Genomic DNA, 20,081 nt, shown 5'->3' on the forward strand with positions numbered 1-20,081 from the left:
AATCAACAAACAGAGGATGTATTCTCTAGTGCTTATAGTAATATTAGTAGTTCGATAATTGGTTGAGGGTTTTATTGTAGTAGAAAAATTACACTACAGGCCATTAAAATTGCTACACTAAGAAGAAATGCAGATGATAAACGGGTATTCATTGGACGAATATATTATACTAGAACTGACATGTGAGTACATTTTCACGCAATTTGGGTGCATAGATCCTGAGAAATCAGTACCCAGAACAACCACCTCTGGCCGTAATAACGGCCTTGATACGCCTGGGCATTGAGTCAAACAGAGGTTGGATGGCGTGTACAGGTACAGCTGCCAAGGCAGCTTCAGCACGCTACCACAGTTCATCAAGAGTAGTGACGGGCGTATTGTGACGAGCCAGTTGCTTGGTCACCATTGACCAGACGTTTTCAATTGGTGAGAGATCTGGAGAATGTGCTGCCCAGGGCAGCAGTCGAACATTTTCTGTATCCAGAAAGGCCCGTACAGGACCTACAACATGCGGTCGTGCATTATCCAGCTGAAATGTAGGCTTTCACAGGTATCAAATGAAGGGTAGAGCCACGGGTCGTAACACATCTGAAGTACAACGTTCACTGTTCAAAGTGCCGTCAATGCGAACAAGAGGTGACCGAGACGTGTAACCAATGGCACCCCATACCATCACGCTGGGTGATACGCCAGTATGGCGATGACGAATACATGCTTCCAATATGCGTTCACCGCGATGTCGCCAAACATGGATGCGACCATCATGATGCTGTAAACAAAACCTGGATTCATCCCAAAAAATAACGTTTTGCCATTCGGCACCCAGGTTCGTCGTTGAGTACACCATCGAAGGCGCTGCTGTCTGTGACGCAGCGTCAAGGGTAACCGCAGCCATGGTCTCCGAGCTGATAATCCATGCTGCTGCAAACGTCGTCGAACTGTTCGTGCAGATGGTTGTTGTCGTGCGAACTCCCCATCTGTTGACTCAGGGATCGAGACGTGGCTGCACGATCCGTTACAGCCATGCGGATAAAATTCCTGCCATCTCGACTGCTAGTGTTACGAGGCCGTTGGGATCCAGCACGGCGTTCCGTATTACCCTCCTGAATCCACCGACTCCATATTCTGCTAACAGTCGTTGAATCTCGACCAACGCGAGCAGCAATGTCGCGATATGATACACCGCAATCGCGATAGGCTACAATCCGACCTTTATCAAAGTCGGAAACGTGATGGTACGCATTTCTCCTCCTTACACGAGGCATTACAACAACGTTTCACCAGGCAACGCTGGTCAGCTGCTGTTCGTGTATGAGAAATCGGCTGGAAACTCTCCTTATGTCAGGACGTTGTAGGTGGCGCCACCGGCGCCAACCTTATGTGAATGCTCTGAAAAAGCTAATCATCTGCATATCACAGCATCTTCTTCCTGTCGGTTAAATATCGCGTCTGTAGCGCGCCATCTTCGTGGTGTAGCAATTTTAATGGCCAGTAGTGTAGTTGTATTTTAAAAATTAAGTATCAGAAATAAATAGTTAGTATATAAGTTATTATTATCCAAGGAAATGAGATTTGTATGATACATTTCAGCTTTCCATATAACAGGCTGTAATTATGTAGCACAAAAATAAATTACAAATGAATGTCAATACAAGCTCAAAAGACAGACAGACATTGCTTTAACATCTTCCATAGTTTAGAAGTTTCGCTAAGCATAGATGTTCATTGCAGTAATTAAAGTTCGCAGGAGAGCTTCTGTAAAGTTTGGAAGGTAGGAGGCCAGGTACTGGCAGAAGTAAAGCTTTGGGGATGGGGGGGGGGGGTCGTGCATGGGTAGCTCAGCTGGTAGAGCACTTGCCTGCGAAAGGCGAAGGTACCGAGTTCGAGTCTCGGTCCGGCACGCAGTTTTAATCTGCCAGGAAGTTTCTGGTATAAAAGTGTTCGCTGGTTTGTTGACAAGTGACATAATTTGTCAAATTTTAAGTTGGTGCATAAGTTCGTAGCGTTTTTGCTTTGCATGTTGGTATTCCCGTTGCTATGGATTTTTTTATCGATTGTCATTTTTCGTTTGTATTTCACTGTCGCTATTTGAGTCTAGATATTGTCGTTTTGTCATTTGGAGATAATGAGTGAAGCTGTGGATGCTAGAAAATGGAGTGCCAAATGGAGAAATCTAAACACTTCCGACACATTCTTCTGCTTGTGTACAGTAGAGGGGTGACAGCGGTGGAGGTACCTAGAAATATTTGCGCCGTGTATAGCAATAATGCCATTTGACAGAGCACAGCATAAAAACGGGTTTCTCGATATATGGAGGATCGTTTTGACATTAGTGACCTTCCACGTTCGGGAAGACCTTCGTGGTTTGATGGAGATGGCTGATGTTGTGTACATAGTTCTGCGTAGTCAGCGCGTACACAACTTTCCCACTAGAGAGCGCCCCGCTAAGCACTACAGCGCAGGCGCAGCGCTCGTCCGTCTCTGCACTACGAGATGGCGCTGCCTTAGAGACGGACCAAATTCTGCTTCCGCCGATCCGCATATTAATATGTAACGCAGCCAATGAGATCACTGCTAACGTAGAACCTTTTCTCCTCGCAGACCACACTCGCGCAGTGATACCTGAATGCGCGAGATATTATAACGAGTGTACAGACCTCCGATTAGTCAGTCTGCATTAGTCTGTACCAGTCTGCATTTGTCTGTACCAGCCTATAGTCAAGTTTCAGACTGCGCCTAATAAGATTACCATATTGCTGTACATGAAGATAAATGAATAGACACTTTGTCAAGTATCAGAGATATGTGAGAATAAGATTAACGTACCAAGACCAAAGGAACTTCAGATTGTCAATTGTAAACAGCATCCAGAATCAAGTTACGTAATGTCTATGGTTTTTATTATTTTAATAAATGTGTGTGAAAATTAATCAAGTTCTGTTTAAAGTTGGTCACCGTCAATCTGCTACTCTAAACGTGCAAGTGGCATTTCTATCGTCTGACCTAATGGCAGAAGATAAACACGCCACGATAAGACCACGAGACATATTGCTGACACTCGCCTACTTCGTTAGAGCGACAAATCAAATAATCTGATGGTCTGTGTACTGAAGGTCTTACAGTATGCACACCGCAGCTTAAAAGCATTAATCCATAACGATCCACGTCACTGTACTCGAGAACAGGCAGATGTGATGAACTGTGATCATTCCACCATCGTGCGACTTGCAAGCAGTGGGGATGGTTCGAAAATTAGGTGCTCTAAGGTAAAATCACAAAATCAGCATCTGGCCATATGTGCATCTCTGCTTGGTCGTCATCAATAGGCTCGTGAACAACGCCGACCATTCCTGTCCTGTGTCGTTACTGGTGACGAGATATGATGTCTCTGCGCTAACGCAGGAAAAGAAAGGAATGGCTGAGCCCAAACAAAGCAGCAACTCCCCACACAAAGACCAGCTTCTGGTGGAACAGCGACGGCGTGGTGTACTACGAACTGCTTGCCCGAGGTGTAATCATCATTGTTAACATTTATCGTCAACAACTAATAATGTCGTGTGGCTAGGGCCTCCCGTCGGGTAGACCGTTCTCGTGGTGCAAGTCTTTCGATTTGACGCCACTTCGGCGACTTGCGCGTCGATGGGGATGAAATGATGATGATTAGGACAACACAACACCCAGTCCCTGAGAGGAGAAAATCTCCGACCCAGCCGGGAATCGAACCCGGGCCCTTAGAATTGGCATTCTGTCGCGCTGACCACTCAGCTACCGAGGGCGGACTGTCAACAACTGAGACGTCTAGAAAACGCAATCCGAGAACAATGACCAGGAAGACTGCGTGAGGTGATGCTACTTCGCATAACACCCACCCACCTTCTTCTGACTGACAAAAAGCACTATGCAACAGTTGCGTTAGGAAGTCATTCCGCATCCACCTTATTCACCTGATCTTGTGTCCTCAGATTTTCACCTTTTCCGCTCTCTACCGAATGCCTTCAAGAAACTTCCTTTCAGGACGAAAATGCGCTCCGAACATGGCTCGACGAGTTCTTCGCCTCAAAACCAAGTGATTTATGCAATCACAGAATAGAAAAGTTATCCAGGCGTTGGTAGACTGTTGTGAATAGTGAAGGAGAATATATTAGTGACGACTAAAGTTTCTGTTATGTGAATCTGTTGTGTTTATCAAACTTACGGAAAAACTCTCCACCGACCCAGTACATTCAGGATCAAATTGTCTTTTTCCTACAATGGATCATTTAGAACATCACTTAAATAAGAAGACACTGAAGTCTTAAGTTGTTAAGTCAGTCACTAACATCCCCGTTCAGTTCGCTGTCATTTCCATGCTGCTTTTCGACCAAAAAATCCTTCAGTTTGGGAGAAATGTGGGCTAAGGTTAATTCCGATCTATAAGATGGATATTTAAAAAATTCCAACCTAAAATGATGAACAAAGTTCTACGTAAACACAGCAGAATACAGGTAAGCGTAATCGTGAAGCAGCACAATGCTGCTGGACAATGCTGGCGTTTATTTTGAACAACGCGGGGTAGTCGTTGAGGGGACAAACAGCAGGACGCGTGTTGCTGAGCAGGGTGCTCTTTCTGTCCCAGAACACTTGAGGCCGCAACGTTCCCAGTGCTCAGGGTCTGTTTGGCATATTTTGGTTCTGTTGAGGATCGTAAATGATGCCATTCCATAGTCTGGGGCTTCGTTGCTAGGCTTTTACGTCAAACATAGGTCTCATCACCAGCAACAATTTCGTTCAAAAACTTTATATTCATCTGTTAAAAGTCTAGGAAACCATACTTTTCTACAGCCCAAATCACCACTAAAATATCTGATAAAGAACTGATTGTAAAATTTCAGGAAAACGCTAACCGTTCTTCAACAGTGAAAGGTTTCTAGTCTTGAATATTTTCCTGAATCCTTGATTTGAACTGTAGATTTGCTTGTTCGTTCTTCGCCATTAATATTCGTTCATCCACCAGTAAACCAGACGCACCGATTTCTAACTGGAGCTTCATTCATCACATTTCCATAAACTTCGGTTAGCTGTCCGTAAATTTCGATGTGAATTCAGAAGCCGAATTACAATGCGAAACTCACTTCGCGTTGGATATTTACTAACACACTTTAAAACCGCACAAATAAACGGTAAACAACCGTTCTTACTCGCTGTTTCCGTCATACTGGCGCCGGTGATTTCTGGCGATGGGGAGAGAATTGCGTAGTTCGTAACATCAAAACGTTCTTGACTTTAGAATGGCCTTCGTACCTACTCACAAACTGCCTCCAAGCACTTTCAGTGACATGTAACTTTTTTTTCTAAACTATCTTAGAATTCCACCACTCACAATTTCAGCCAGTCCAGGATCAAAGTTTTCAACATTCCAGTTTCTTGAGACGTAGAGAAAGAAGCCGTTTCTGGAGGAATTCGAAAGGGTGATCGTCAGTGGATCTCGGGAAATTGATGTAATTGTTGCCTTGGGGACGACAGATGCAAAGACTGTTGGAGAGTTTCTACCTGAAGTTCCACATAGCCTTGACAGTGCAGGTGGCAGGGCTCGGCGCTGATTGTCTTGGATAAAGATAGTTTTAGGTCCCAGTCTTCCGCATCGTTTTTTCTGAACAGCGTTTGTCAGCTGCAGGTTATGTAGCAAGAGTAAGTTGATAGAGGAGGAGGAGCGTAAGATCTGTGCCCTTCAGGTGCAGTTGAAAAACGCACAGGAGGAGCTAGATGGGATGAGGAGGGAGAAGGGGGTTGGGGATTGGGAGCTGGCTGTTGGCAAGACATCTGCTAGGAGAAGGAGATTTTCAGAGAGTTTTACTATTGGTGTTTGCAATAGATATGACCAACTGTCAGAGTCTAGCGGAGAGGAATCTCTAGTAGCTGTAGATGTAGGAAGTATGCAGCGGACCTCAGCAGTTACGGTGGCTAGGACAGTTGCAAAGTCTAAGAGAAAGAAGAAGGTTCTGCTGTTAGGTAGTTCTCAGGGTAGAGGTGTAGGCCAGCAGTTGCAGGAAATGTTAGGGAGTGAGTACCAGGTCACCAGCACTGTGAAACCCAATGCAGGATTGGCTCAGATGACTGTTAACATAGGGGGGTTATGTAGGGATTTTACTAAAGAGGATTAGGTAGTGATTGTGGGTGGGGTTGGTAATAGTATTGACAAGGATGGGGAGTACGACATAGATGGTGATCTGGAAAAGATAGCCACTCAGACTGGCAACACGAATGTGCATTTCGTGGAACTGTTTCAGCGTCACGATCGGCCTCATCTTAATACAGCCGTCAGGCGTAATAACATGAGACTTGGGGGTGTGCTGATGGCAGAAAGCATGAGTCACATTTCAGTGGTGTACCTTTTTTAGATTGAAGTCAGCTGATAGGTATTCCTGCTTAAGGGAAGTCTCTCTAACAAAGAAACCACTTTCGACAAAGCTTAGGTATCCGATTAATGAGGGAATTAGTATATTTCATCAAAATATACAGGGTACTAGAGATATAAAGTTAGTGAACTGTTTATAGATGTTGACTCTGAAATTATTGGTATATCTGAACACTTCTTAAATAAGGAGATAATTCAAACGCTTCCTTTACCAGGATACAGGTTGGCTGGCAGCTTTTCTAGGAGCTCTTTGCAGTGTGGGGGAGTAGCCATGTATGTGAAAAACGGTATCCCATTTGAGTCAATTGATGTTTCAAAGTACTGCACTGAAAAGGTGTTTGAATGTTGTGCAGGTGTGGTTAAATTTAGTGGAACTAAACTTCTAACTGTTGTTATTTATAGATCCCCAGACTCCGATTTCACAACATTTTTGCTAAACCTAGAGGAGGTTCTAGGTTCACTTTATTGTTGTTGTTGTTGTGGTCTTCAGTCCTGAGACTGGTTTGATGCAGCTCTCCATGCTACTCTATCCTGTGCAAGCTTCTTCATCTCCCAATACCTACTGCAACCTACATCCTTCTGAATCTGCTTAGTGTATTCATCTCTTGGTCTCCCTCTACGATTTTTACCCTCCACGCTGCCCTCCAATGCTAAATTTGTGATCCCTTGATGCCTCAAAACATGTCCTACCAACCGATCCCTTCTTCTAGTCAAGTTGTGCCACAAACTTCTCTTCTCCCCAATCCTATTCAATACCTCCTCATTAGTTACATGATCTATCCACCTTATCTTCAGCATTCTTCTGTAGCACCACATTTCGAAAGCTTCTATTCTCTTCTTGTCCAAACTAGTTATCGTCCATGTTTCACTTCCATACATGGCTACACTCCATGCAAATATTTTCAGAAACGACTTCCTGACACTTAAATCTATACTCGATGTTAACAAATTTCTCTTCTTCAGCAACGATTTCCTTGCCATTGCCAGTCTACATTTTATATCCTCTCTACTTCGACCATCATCAGTTATTTTACTCCCTAAATAGCAAAATTCCTTTACTACTTTAAGTGTCTCATTTCCTAATCTAATTCCCTCAGCATCACCCGACTTAATTCGACTGCATTCCATTATCCTCGTTTTGCTTTTGTTGATGTTCATCTTATATCCACCTTTCTAGACACTGTCCATTCCGTTCAACTGCTCTTCCAAGTCCTTAGCTGTCTCTGATAGAATTACAATGTCATCGGCGAACCTCAAAGTTTTTATTTCGTCTCCATGGATTTTAATACCTACTCTGAATTTTTCTTTTGCTTCCTTTACTGCTTGCTCAATATACAGATTGAATAACATCGGGGAGAGGCTACAGCCCTGTCTCACTCCCTTCCCAACCACTGCTTCCCTTTCATGCCCCTCTTATAACTGCCATCTGGTTCCTGTACAACTTGTAAATAGCCTTTCGCTCCCTGTATTTTACCCCTGCCACTTTTTGAATTTGAAAGAGTGTATTCCAGTCAACATTGTCAAAAGCTTTCTCTAAGTCTACAAATTCTAGAAACGTAGGTTTGCCTTTCCTTAATCTTTCTTCTAAGATAAGTCGTAAGGTCAGTTTTGCCTCACGTGTTCCAATATTTCTACGGAATCCAAACTGATCTTCCCCGAGGTAGGCTTCTACTAGTTTTTCCATTCGTCTGTAAAGAATTCACGTTAGTATTTTACAGCTGTGGCTTATGAAACTGATAGATCGGTAATTTTCACATCTGTCAACACCTGCTTTCTTTGGAATTGGAATTATTATATTCTTCTTGTAGTCTGAGGGTATTTCGCCTGTCTCATACATCTTGCTCACCAGGTGGTAGAGTTTGGTAGGACTGGCTCTCCCAAGACCATCAATAGTTCTAATGGAATGTTGTCTACTCCCAGGGCCTTGTTTCGACTCAGGTCTTTAAGTGCTCTGTCAAACTCTTCACGCAGTATCGTATCTCCCATTTCATCTTCATCTACATCCTCTTCGATTTCCATGATATTGTCCTCAAGTACATCGCCCTTGTATAGACCTCCTATATACTCCTTCCACCTTTCTGCTTTCCCTTCGTTGCTTAGAACTGGGTTTCCATCTGAGCTCTTGATGTTCATGCAAGTGGTTCTCTTATCTCCAAAGGTCTCTTTAATTTTTCTGTAGGCAGTATCTATCTTACCCCTAGTGAGATAAGCCTCTACATCCTTGCATTTGTCCTCTAGTCATCTCTGCTTAGCAATTTTACAGTTCCTGTCGATCTCATTTTTGAGACGTTTGTATTCCTTTTTGCCTGCTTCATTTACTGCATTTTTATATTTTCTCCTTTCATCAATTAAATTCAATACATCTTCTGTTACCCAAAGATTTCTACCAGCCCTCGTCTTTTTACCTACTTGATCCTCTACTGCCTTCACTACTTCATCCCTCAAAGCTACCCATTCATCTTCTACTGTATTTCTTTCCCCCATTCCTGTCAATTGTTCCCTTATGCTCTCCCTGAAACTCTGTACAACCTCTGGTTCTTTCAGTTTATCCAGGTCCCAACTCCTTAAATTCCCACCTTTTTGCAGTTTCTTCAGTTTTAATCTACAGTTCATAACCAATAGATTGTGGTCAGAGTCCACATCTGCCCCTGGAAATGTCTTACAATTTAAAACCTGGTTCCTAAATCTCTGTCTTACCATTATATAATCTATCTGATACCTTCTAGTATCTCCAGGATTCTTCCATGTATACAACCTTCTTTTATGATTCTTGAACCAAGTGTTAGCTATGATTAAGTTATGCTTTGTGAAAAATTCTACCAGACGGCTTCCTCTTTCATTTCTCTCCCCCAATCCATATTCACCCACTATGTTTCCTTCTCTCCCTTTTCCTACACTCGAATTCCAGTCACCCATGACTATGAAATTTTCGTCTCCCTTCACTACCTGAATAATTTCTTTTATCTCATCATACATTACATGAATTTCTTCATCATCTGCAGAGCTAGTTGGCATATAAACTTGTACTACTGTAGTAGGCATGGGCTTCATGTCTATCTTGGGCACAATAATGTGTTCACTATGCTGTTTGTAGTAGCTTACCCGCACTCCTATTTTTTTATTCATTATTAAACCTACTCCTGCATTACCCCTATTTGATTTTGTATTTATAACCCTGTATTCACCTGACCAAAAGTCTTGTTCGTCCTGCCACCGAACTTCACTAATTCCCACTATATCTAACTTTAACTTATCCATTTCCCTTTTTGACTTTTCTAATCTACCTGCTCGGTTAAGGGATCTGACATTACTGCAGAAGTTGGACCATTGTGGAGTAAGGGGAGTAGCTTACAATTGGTTCGCTACTTACTTTAAGAACAGAAAGGAGAAGATAATTATCCGCAATACTGAGAGTGGTAGTTATGCTCAGTCCCAATGTGGCACTGTTAAGTGGGGCGTTCCCCAAGGGTTGGTGCTGGGCCCATTGCTGTTTCTTATTTATATAAATGATATGCCTTCTAGTATTACAGGTGATTCAAAAATATTTCTGTTTGCTGATGACACCAGCTTGGTAGTGAATGATCTTGTGTGTAATATTGAAACAGTATCAAATAATGTAGTTCATGAAATAAGTTCATGGCTTGTGGAAAATAATTTGATGCTAAATCACAGTAAGACTCAGTTTTTACAGTTTCTAACTCACAATTCAACAAGAACCGATATTTTGATGAGACAGAATGGGCGTATTATAAGCGAGACAGAACAGTTCAAGTTCCTAGGCGTTCGGATAGATAGTTGCGGAAAGCCCATGTTCAGGATCTTGTACAGAAACTAAATGTTGCTTTATTTACCATTAGAGCAGTATCTGAAATAAGTGACAGTTCAACACGAAAAGTAGTCTACATCGCATATTTGCATACGTTTATGTCATATGGTATTATTTTTTGGGGTAATTCTTCTGATTCAAAAGGGGTATTTTTGGCTCAAAAACGGGCTGTTCGAGCTATGTGTGGTGTAAGTTCGAGAACCTCTTGTCGACCCCCATTCAATAGTCTGGGAATTCTGACATGGCCCTCAGAGTATATATTTTCTTTAATGTCGTTTGTTGTTAGCAATGTTAGCTTATTCCCAAGAGCTAACAGCTTTCCCTCAGTTAATACTAGGCAGAAATCAAATCTGCATGTGGAATGCACTTCCTTGACTCTTGTGCAGAAAAGAGTGCAGTATTCTGCTGCATCCATTTTCAATAAGCTACCAAAAGAACTCAAAAATCTTAGCAGTAACCCAAACACTTTTAAGTTTAAACTGAAGAGTTTCCTCATGGCTCACTCCTTCTATTCTGTCGAGGAGCTCCTGGAAGAGCTGAAAAATGAAGCAGATTTCAGTGTTACTATGTTGATTTTCTTTATTTAAACTTACGAACTGTCGCCTGAATAAGTTACTTATATTTCATTTTATCTGTTTCTATTATCGTGTTATAATTTCATGTATTGACTCGTTCCATGACCATGCAGACTTCTCCTTAATTTGGTCCCACGGAACAATAAACAAATAAATAAAAAAGCTTCTAAAGTGACTGACAGCACAGTTTAGCCTGCTGTCACAGTGGCACCGACAACGGGCGCGAGACTCCTTCGCCATAGATCGCGCGATAATGTCAGCCTACAGCTTCGTCACAGCGCGTCCGTTCTACTTCACCAAGTTTTGGATACTGAAACGACGTCGAATGTATGTGAATCAGCTACATTTCTCTAGAAAAGGACGTGGCGAATAACATACTGCCTTTCATCAGTTACTATAACAAGTAGACAAGTTTTACAAGTATATGAGCACAAAAGCCGGTCGCTGTGGCCGAGCAGCTCTAGGCGCTTCAGTCCGGAACCGCGCTGCTGCTACGGTCGCAGGTTCCAATCCTGCCTTGGGCATGGATGTGTGTGATGTCCTTAGGTTAGTTAGGTTTAAGTAGTTCTAAGTCTAGGGGACTGATGACCTCAGATGTTAAGTCCCACAGTGCTCAGAGCCATTTGAACCATTTGAATTTATGAACCCAAAGAGAGATATACCCTGTTACGTTCTCAAGATAATTCCTCGTGACTTCAGGAAATACGTATCAGCGGGAGAGAAGCCAGTCTTAACCATGGGGTAACAGTTTTTTTAGTTATTCTATTCGACATCTTATTTTAAAAATGTGGTTGTTCCTTATTAACTTCAATTTTACTGGAGCACTACCCAGGAAAGCGTCTCACACTGACACTGATGCATTAAGGTAATAACAGGATACAATTTTGTAACTGAATTTTGCTCGCAAATTAACTGTATCCTTCAGTTAGTGCAATCAGTTCACAGCAAGCAAATAATTTTGATATACAGTGTGTTTGAAAAAGAACTCCCTAGATTTAATGTGTTCTAGAATCTGTACAAAGTGACATACACTATTCTAGTTTGTGGTGTTTGATTCATCAACTCTCCAAATTTGGCTCCCCGGCAGTTGGCAAGTCTGCTTGACCTTGAGACGGCACCAGTGCTGTTTTTTTTCTTCCTCTGTTCACTCAGTTCAGTGCAGGCGCGCGTGCAGTGCAGTGGAGAGCAACTCAGCATTAATGTGTACTCCACAACAGAAAGCGCAGTGTCTTATTTGGATTGTGAAAAATGAGTCAGTTATATCAGTGCAACGTAATTTTAGACGTCATTATGGTGGTGAAACACCAACAGCAAAACCTATCCGTCATTGGCTAAAGTCTTTGAAGGAAACCAGTAGTGTTATAAAAGCAAAATCACCAGGTAGACCGAGAACTTATGAAGATGTGGTTGAACAGATCCGTGTTTCGTGTGTTCGGAGCCCGAAGAAGTGATTGGCCTGACGTAGTCTACAATTAGGAGTGCCTAAAGGTACTGTGTATGATGTGCGTAAAAGACTTGAGTTGCGCACCTACAAATTGCAACTGCTACATGGAATGAAACCTAATGATAAAGTCGAAAGGTGTGAGTTTGCAATTGACGTTAAACAAAAGTTGAAGGAATTCTCTTTCATGATATGTACTCATTTATGTGCTTTTTCATTAATTTCCCCATTAAATTTATACTTAACACTAGGGAGTTCTTTTTCAGACACCCTGTACTTATAGTGAATATAATATTTCATAAAGGAATATTCTTGCACATTCGAAATGACGATGAAGTCAAAGCAATTTATAACAAAAATATCGGATTACATTTTCGAGAGTATTTCTCAGTTAAAAATATTTTCGGCCTTCAAACGTCCTTGTGAAAAAATGAAGGAATAGTGATGAAAATCTAAATGGTGAGCAGGCGGGGGAGGGGGTGAGGGGGTGAGGAGGGGGGTCAAAGATGCGTGAACAGTAGATACAAAGTAGTGGGATGGAGAGTGAGTTGGCGGGAAAGGGTGAGGAGCAAAAGGTAACATGAAATGGGAAGTCGGACGGGCAGTGGGTGGGGGGAGGTAGTGTGAGAGAGAGTGAAGGATGGGAAAGCACTCACTCCGTCTTAAGGCCACGAGTGGCCTACCGAGACCATCCGACCGCCGTGTTATCTTCGGTGGAGGATGCGGATAGGAGGGGTGTGGGGTCAGCACACCGCTCTCCCGGTCGTAAGATGGTATTCTTGACCGAAGCCGCTATTATTCCGTCGAGTAGCTGCTCAATTGGCATCACGAGGCTGAGTGCACCCCGAAAAATGGCAACAGCGCATGGCGGCCTGGATGGTCACCCATCCAGGCGCCGACCACGCCCGACAGCACTTAACTTCGGTGATCTCACGGGAACCGGTGTATCCACTGCGGCAATGTCGTTGGAAGGATGAGAAAAGGAGACTATTTTTTATTTTTCTGATAACTGAAGGAACGCAGATGCAAGTAAACAGGTAAATTCTGTCTTTCTGCATTTCCGGAAGGCATTCGGTATAGTACCACATTGTCGAATAATAACCAATATACGGTGATATGGAGTATCTCCAGAGATAAAGAACTTGTTCGACAGATTGTTTGGCAAACAAAGTTCAGCACGTCACGCTAGACAGCTAATGTTCTCAACAGAGCCGAAAGTAACATAACGACGAGTCGCAAGGAATAAATGGGTGCTCTCTTTAAGTGTGGACGAATGCAAGTTTTTATTTAGCAGTGCATATCAAATTGCTGATGTGTTATTTATTACAGGCTGCTGAAATTTTAGAAACAGAGATTATTTTTAACAAATTAAGTTAGATTGGACACTTAATCTTCATTGAAATCCTTTTAACTCATTGGAAATTTTCATTTTATCCCTCAAGGGGTAATTAACCCCAGTATGGGAGCCACTGTTGTAGAACGTTGCGACGACATTACCGCTGAAGTAGTCGTAAGACAACATGGACGCGAAACAAGCATTAAATTGTTGAACTACCTGTAGTTTCGTTGCTATCACCTTCACAGTTTACAGAATACAATACACACTTTCTCTTTTGTGAAAGCTGTCGGGTTTTGAGTAACATCGCTACCACTGGAGGTAGATCTTTTCTGTTTTTATAACACACTGTCCGCCTGCTTAGCTGAGTGGTAACGTGTTTGCTTACTATGCCGTGCGCCCAGATACGATTCCCGGCCCGGTTGGAGTTTTTCTCCGCTCGTGGATTGGGTGTTGTGTTGTCCTCTTCAACATTTCATCATCACCGACACGCAAGTCGCCAAATGTGGCGTCACCTGAAATAAGACTTGCAACTCGGCGGCCGTACTTCCCAGATAGGGCCTCACGGCCATCAATGCCACACGACCATTTCATTTATAACAAATTATCTTACAGTGATCAGAGGAAAAGTAAGGTTTTTGCAGCTGTTGACGCGCCGAGAACGGTGCTGAGAAGTCACAAGTAAGTGGGTCCAAGCAGTAGCAAGTGACCAGCACAGTACATCAGCAGCTACTTAACTTAGTTCATTCATCTGCTTTTCTCAAGAAACCAACTCTGGCGTAGGAACTGTTCAACATATTTGAGCTGCCATTTTCAAGAAATTAATCCTGCTCTGATAAAGGTTGAAATTGTGACTTTGTAATCTTTCCTGGCGAAATAACTTGTGATACTTTCATACTTTCCTCAAGTTTGCAGCAATGTCTTCAAGTGAAGTTGACACAACGTTTGGACTGTCCAACTATATGTCATCTACAGGTGAGGAGATGCCGTTGCTGTCTCTCGTCGAACTCAAGCTCCGCTGGAGCAGGCCGGCAGAGAGCACCAGGTGTGATGAGCGCTGCTCCCATAGCAAAGTACAACAGCAGCGCCGCAAGTGTAGAAGCCGGTTCAGCTAAAAACGGATGTTTTGATTATACAGGTGGATATATGACCAGCGAATATATTTTGAGCATTTGTGTTTGAAAAATTCCGGCATAAGAAGGCACCCCTCATTCCACCAACGGCCTTGTCAAAGAGAGCGGAGGAGCGGACAGAGGCTCAGGGCACTTTCTTGTCCTTGGGGCGGGAAACTGCCCCTAAAGGCGGAAGACTCAGCAATGATCAACGGCATGAGGACGCAGAAGGCAATGGAAACCACTGCATTAAAGACACGTAAGAAGGTGTATCCAAAGGACATGTGGCCTGTACGGCCGATGTGGCCGAGCGGTTCTAGGCACTTCTGTACGGAACCGCGCTGCTGCTGCTGTTGCAGGATCGAATACTGCCTCGGGCATGGATGTGCGTGATGTCCTTAGGTTAGTTAGGTTTAAGTAGTTCTAATTCTAGGGGACTGATGACCTCAAATGTTGTGTCCCATATTGCTTAGAGCCATTTGAACCATTTTTGTTGCCTGTAATTGAAGAAGTGTCATGATGGTCTCTCCTTTAGCAAAAGATTCCGGAATAGTCCCTCATTCGGATCTCCGGGAGGCGACTGCCATGGGGGACGTCACCATCAGAAAAAATTGAACAATCAACGAAATAATAACGTTCTGCGAGTCGGTGTGTGGAATGTCAGAAGCTTGGACGTGGGAGAGAAACAAGAAAATCAGAAAAGGGAAATGCTAAGGCTCAATCTAGATATATTAAAGGTCAGTGAAGTGAAGTGGAAAGAAGACAAGGATTTCTGGGCAGATGGGTAGAGGGTAATATCAACAGCAGCAGAAAATGGTATAACAAATGGCTCTGAGCGCTATGGACTTAACATCTGAGGTCATCAGTCCCCTAGGACTTAGAACTACTTAAACCTAACTAACCTAAGGACATCACACACATCCATGACCGAGGCAGGATTCGAACCTGCGACCGTAGTGGTCGCCGGTGCCAGACTGAAGCACCTAGAACCGCTCGGCCACCTCGGTCGGCGGGTATAACAGGAGTAAGGTTCGTTATGAATAGGAACGTAGGGCACTGAGTGTGTTACTGCGAACATTTCAGTGATACAGTTGTTCTTATCAGAATCGACAGCAAACCAACACTGACAACGATAGTTCAGGTATACAAGCCGACGTCGCAAGCTGAAGATGAAGAGATAGAGACAGTGTATGAGGACATTGAAAGGGTAATATAGAATGTAAAGGGAGATGAAAATCTAATAGTCATGGGGGAATGGAATGCAGTTGTAGGGGAAGGAGCAGAAGAAAAGGTTACAGGAGAATACGGGCTTGGGACAAGGAATGAAAGAGGAGAAACACTAATTGAGTTCTGTAACAAGTTTCAGCTAGTAACAGAGAATACTCTGTTTAGGAATCACAAGAGGAGGAGATACACTTGGGAAAGGCCAGGTGATACGGGAAGATTTCAGTTAGATTACATCACGATCAGACAGAGATTCCGAAATCAGATACTGGATTGTAAGGCGTACCCAGGAGCAGATATGGACTCAGATCACAATGTAGTAGTGATGAAGAGTAGGATGAAGTTCAACACATTAGTCAGGAACAATCAATACGCAAAGAAGTGGGATACGGAAGTACTAAGGAATGACGAGATACGGTTAAAGTACTCTAAGGCTATAGATACCGCAATAAGGAATAGATCAGTAGGCAATACAGTTGAAGAGGAATGGACATTTCTAAAAAGCGCTATCACAGGAGCTGGAAAGGAAAAATAGGTGCAAAGAAGGTAACTGCATAGAAACCACATAACAGAAGAAATACATCAATTGATCGATGATAGAAGGAAGTACAAAAATGTTCCAAGAATCTCAGGAATAGAGAAGTACAAGTCGCTGAGGAATGAAATAAATAGGAAGTGCAGGGAAGCTAAGACGAAATGGCTGCAGGAAAAATGTGAAGACGTCGAAAAAGAAATGATTGTCGGAAGGACAGACTCAGAATACAGGAAAGTCAAAACAACGTTTGGTGATATTAAAAGCAAGGTGATAACATTAAGAGTGCAGTGGGAATTCCACTGTTAAATGCAAAGGAGAGAGCGGATAGGTGGAAAGAATACATTGAAAGCCTCTGTGTGGGGAAAGATTTATTTGAGAAGAAGAAACAGGATTCGATTTAGAAGAGACAGGGGATCCAGTATTAGAATCAGAATTTAAAAGAGGTTTGGAGGGCTTGAGATCAAATAAGGCAGAAAGGATAGATAACATTCCATCAGAATTTCTAAAATAATTGGGGAAAGTGGCAACAAAACGACTATTCACGTTGGTGTGTAGAGTGGATGAGTCTGGCGACATACCATCTGACTTTCGGAAAAGCATCATTCACACAACTCCGAAGACGGCAAGACCTGACAAGTGCGAGAATTATCGCACAATCAGCTTAACAGCTCATGCATCCAAGTTGCCTACAAGAATAATATATAGAGGAATGGAAAAGAAACTTGAGGACGCGCTATATAACGATCAGTTTGGATTTAGGAAAGGTAAAGGCGCGAGAGAGGCAATTCTGACATTGCGGTTAATATTGGAAGCAAGACTAAAGAAAAATCAAGACACGTCCATAGGATTTGTCGACCTGGAAAAACCGTTCGACAATGTAAAATGGTGCAAGGTGTTCGAAATTCTGAAAAAAGTAGGGGTAAGTTAAAGGGAGAGACGGTCATATCGAATATGTACAACAGCCAAGGGCGATTAATAGGAGTGAACGACCAAGATCGAAGTCCTCGTATTAAAAAGGGTGTAAGACAAGGATGTAGCCTTTCGTCACTACTGTTCAATCTGTACATCGAGGAAGCAATGATGGAAATAAAAGAAAGGTTCAGGAGTGAAATTAAAATTCAAGGTGAAAGGATATCAATGATACGATTCGCTATCCTGAGTGAAAGTGAAGAAGAATTACATGATCTGTTGAACGTAATGAACAGTCTAATGAATAAAGAGTATGGATTGAGTGTAAATCGAAGAAAGACGAAGGTAATGAGAAGTAGTAGAAATGAGAAGCCAAGAAAAGTCTACTAATATCAAATATCGGCCTTAATATGAGGAAGAAATTTCTGCTAATAAACGTATGGAGTACAGCATTGTATGATAGTGAAACATGGACTGTGGGAAAACCGGAACAGAAGAGAATTGAAGCATTTGAGATGTGGTGCATCAGAATTTCTAAAATCTTTTGGTGTGTAAAGCCTGTCGATGGAAATTCCGAAGACTGCAAGAGCCGATAAGTGCGAGAAGTATCGCACAGTGAGCTTAACAGCATCCAAGTTGTTGACAAGAATAATATACAGAAGAATGGAAAAGAAAACTGATGATCGTTAGATGACGATCAGTTTGGCTTGAGAAAAGATAACGGCACCAGACGGGCAGTTCTGACGTTGCGGTTGACAATGGAAGCAAGAGCAAAGAAAACAACGAGAAACTTAACATAGGAATTGGTGATCACGAAGTATATGAAGTTAAGGAATTCTGCTACCTAGACAGCAAAATAATCCATGACGGACGGAGCCAGGAGGACATCAAAAGCAGACTAGAACTGGCAAAAAGGGCATTCCTGGACAAGAGAAGTCGGCTAGTATCAAACATAGGTCTTACTTTGAGAAAGAAATATCTGTGAATGTACGTTTGAAGCACAGCATTGTATGGTAGTGAATCACGGACTGTGTGAAAACCAGAACAGAAGAGAATCGAAGAATATGAGATGTGGTGCTGCAGAAGAATGTTGAGAATTAGATGGACTGTTAAGGTAAGGAATGAGGAGGTTCTCTGGAGAAATGGCGAGGAAAGGAATGTATGTAAAACTCTGACAAGAAGAAGGGGCAGCATGTTAGCACAGCCATTTACACGTCATGGAATATCTTCCATGGTGTTAGAAATACCTGAGAACGTAGCTTGTACGTGCTACTCTGAGATAAAGAGGTTGACAAAGGACTGGAATTTATGGCGGGCCATAACAAATCACAAAAAGAAGAGTCATGACGGTCGGTAGTTGTACTACGGTAGCCGTAATTTGACTATATCTATAGAGTGGTTTTGCTCGTTGTTGTTGTTGTGGTCTTCAGTCCTGAGACTGGTTTGATGCAGCTCTCCATGCTACCCTATCCTGTGCAAGCTTCTTCATCTCCCAGTACTTACTGCAACCCACATCCTTCTGAATCTGCTTAGTGTATTCATCTCTTGGTCTCCCTCTACGATTTTTACCCTCCACGCTGCCCTCCAATGCTAAATTTGTGATCCCTTGATGCCTCAGAACATGTCCTACCAACCGATCCCTTCTTCTAGTCAAGTTGTGCCACAAACTTCTCTTCTCCCCAATCCTATTCAATACCTCCTCATTAGTTACATGATCTATCCACCTTATCTTCAGCATTCTTCTGTAGCACCACATTTCGAAAGCTTCTATTCTCTTCTTGTCCAAACTAGTTATCGTCCATGTTTCACTTCCATACATGACTACACTCCATACAAATACTTTCAGAAACGACTTCCTGACACTTAAATCTATACTCGATGTTAACAAATTTCTCTTCTTCAGCAACGATTTCCTTGCCATTGCCAGTCTACATTTTATATCCTCTCTACTTCGACCATCATCAGTTATTTTGCTCCCCAAATAGCAATAATCCTTTACTACTTTAAGTGCCTCATTTCCTAATCTAATTCCCTCAGCATCACCCGACTTAATTCGACTGCATTCCATTATCCTCGTTTTGCTTTTGTTGATGTTCATCTTATATCCACCTTTCTAGACACTGTCCATTCCGTTCAACTGCTCTTCCAAGTCCTTAGCTGTCTCTGATAGAATTACAATGTCATCGGCGAACCTCAAAGTTTTTATTTCGTCTCCATGGATTTTAATACCTACTCTGAATTTTTCTTTTGCTTCCTTTACTGCTTGCTCAATATACAGATTGAATAACATCGGGGAGAGGCTACAGCCCTGTCTCACTCCCTTCCCAACCACTGCTTCCCTTTCATGCCCCTCTTATAACTGCCATCTGGTTCCTGTACAACTTGTAAATAGCCTTTCGCTCCCTGTATTTTACCCCTGCCACTTTTTGAATTTGAAAGAGTGTATTCCAGTCAACATTGTCAAAAGCTTTCTCTAAGTCTACAAATTCTAGAAACGTAGGTTTGCCTTTCCTTAATCTTTCTTCTAAGATAAGTCGTAAGGTCAGTTTTGCCTCACGTGTTCCAATATTTCTACGGAATCCAAACTGATCTTCCCCGAGGTAGGCTTCTACTAGTTTTTCCATTCGTCTGTAAAGAATTCACGTTAGTATTTTACAGCTGTGGCTTATGAAACTGATAGATCGGTAATTTTCACATCTGTCAACACCTGCTTTCTTTGGAATTGGAAT

The sequence above is a fragment of the Schistocerca serialis genome, chromosome 4, assembly GCF_023864345.2.
Source record: "Schistocerca serialis cubense isolate TAMUIC-IGC-003099 chromosome 4, iqSchSeri2.2, whole genome shotgun sequence".
Taxonomy (NCBI): domain Eukaryota; kingdom Metazoa; phylum Arthropoda; class Insecta; order Orthoptera; family Acrididae; genus Schistocerca; species Schistocerca serialis.